Source organism: Musca domestica, unplaced genomic scaffold (assembly GCF_030504385.1).
Source record: "Musca domestica strain aabys unplaced genomic scaffold, Musca_domestica.polishedcontigs.V.1.1 17, whole genome shotgun sequence".
Classification (NCBI taxonomy): Eukaryota; Metazoa; Arthropoda; class Insecta; order Diptera; family Muscidae; genus Musca; species Musca domestica.
The window spans coordinates 12,872,049-12,874,187 of NW_026712230.1; positions in this window are offsets into that span (position 1 = coordinate 12,872,049).

Sequence of the window (2,139 nt, forward strand, 5' to 3'; positions counted from 1 at the left end):
CAACAAAAGAATGTACTTCTCCCCCCTTGTAGGCATTATCAATGGACAATGACGTGAATTAGAATGACAACGATGTAATTCAGTAAATTACTTCATATGGAATGGGCATATATGAAAGTGGAATTGGTAGCCTACTGCCTATTCATTCATGATGCATTCAAGTTTCCACGTTATAAATAAAATGCGCATATTCTACATATAGTATGTCCAATATGAGGTTCAAGTAATAAGTCAAGGAAATCTGTTTCTAGGTTGCAAGAAGGTTTATTGATATAATAGCGGTATATTAAAATCTCATTTCCACATGTCAAATTATTCAATTGTAACTTATGCCCTGATTATCATAGTTTTCAACAACAATTGTTTCATTCAGATATTTATTTATATTTATATAATTATGAAGTAATTATATCTATCTTTATCCCATATCGATTCAAAATAAGTCATGGCAAATTTAACAATTAAGTGATATAATTATACCAGACTGCTTTTAAATTAGTTATTTTCTATCAAAATTATCATACGCTTAGTTATATATAAGGCACATAGCTGGGAATGATGACCCCAATCTGATCTGCATGTGTTCGAATTATGCTCATACATATTTTTGAAAAAGATTTGCATATTCGTTTTATTTTTCTTCTTTGTACACAACAACAATAGCTCACAGTTTAACCTGTGCTGTGTATGGTGTGTGAGTGTGGACAGATGATGATCACTTTTGTCTACGGCGTGTTTTGGAAAAGCTATATTAGATGTTGTTGTATTTTGCTTTTTCTTCATTTTTGTTCACTGCGTTTATATGGGGAGAACTGCTGTTGTTGTCAGGTTTTTTTTCTTCATTCTGTGCTAGTCCATTAATAAGCAATTCAAAGCTATTGATAATGTCGTTCGATGACTCTGTTCACGCTTAGTCGTAACCGAGTTGTCGACGATTTCAGACCTCTTCTTTAAAGAAAAGAAACTACTTCCAACACTTGGTTGGTGGACAGCTTAGCGTAGAAAGCTGATCCTCAAAACACTTTTTTGTAAACGGTCGTCGTGTGTGAAGATCGAAAATATGAAAAATAATAAATACAGTGTTATAAAATCAAAAATTGTTAAAGATTTTTAAAAATTTCAAAGATTTTCTCTTAAAGCTTTGACAATGAAAACATAAAGTTAACAAAACTAAACCAGTTTAAAAAAAAGAACGAACCAGATCAAAAAACCCCGTTGAAGTTCAAGTATTAACCTAAAACATAATTACCATAACATTATATTTGTATGTAATTGCCTTTAGGGGTCTTCATTTCTTGTAAATGATGAGCTGTTGCTGTTAACCAATAATTATAAATTTGTGTGAATACGAGCAAATTGTTTTGCTGCTGACGAAGAAATATTGAGATGTGTGTAAAATATTAGAGTAAAAAGGTTAACAATACATACTAATTGTTATGTTTAAAATTTTATGTATCTTTGAGAGGATCGCTCAAATTGTTATGGTTTATCTAAGGATTTGCAAGTGCGTTTTCGCCGAAGACATCTGGTCCATTGTTTAAGTTCCTGATGCCTTGGAAAGTTAGGAATTATTGATTACAATTGCAAAACAATCAGACACTTTTTGACAAATCTGATAATGGCAAGGTATTATGTCGTATAAAAACTTCAGTTTTCTTCTTTCAACCTAGGGAAGAGATTATTAAATAACACAGGAGTATTTTTTTTCATCCTCATGATATATGTGGAAGATCGCAAGATCAATGGCAAGATTTCCTTAGAGAACAAACGCGATCATTGACAAGATTGCCTTGGAAAACAACCCCCTTAAGCCGCTTCGTTTTCTATGATGTTCCTGTGAACAGTTTAACAAAACATAACTCAAAATATGCCATTGACTAAAATGACATTCCATTCCTATCTTTCAAATTTATGATGATTTATGATGACCATTGCCTACCGACATGTAAGTGACGGGTTAATCTTGGACCTTCTATATCTAATGTAAACACTTTCGGATGGCAGGTTCTCAATGTTTCCTATGGAATGCTGACAGTTTCGGCCATTGACAGATTATGTATAAAAGCCTGATTCAGATCAGATGTTAAAAAATTACCAATCATAGCTTCTTCATAGATTTGAGTGAGTTGGTCGAAAATC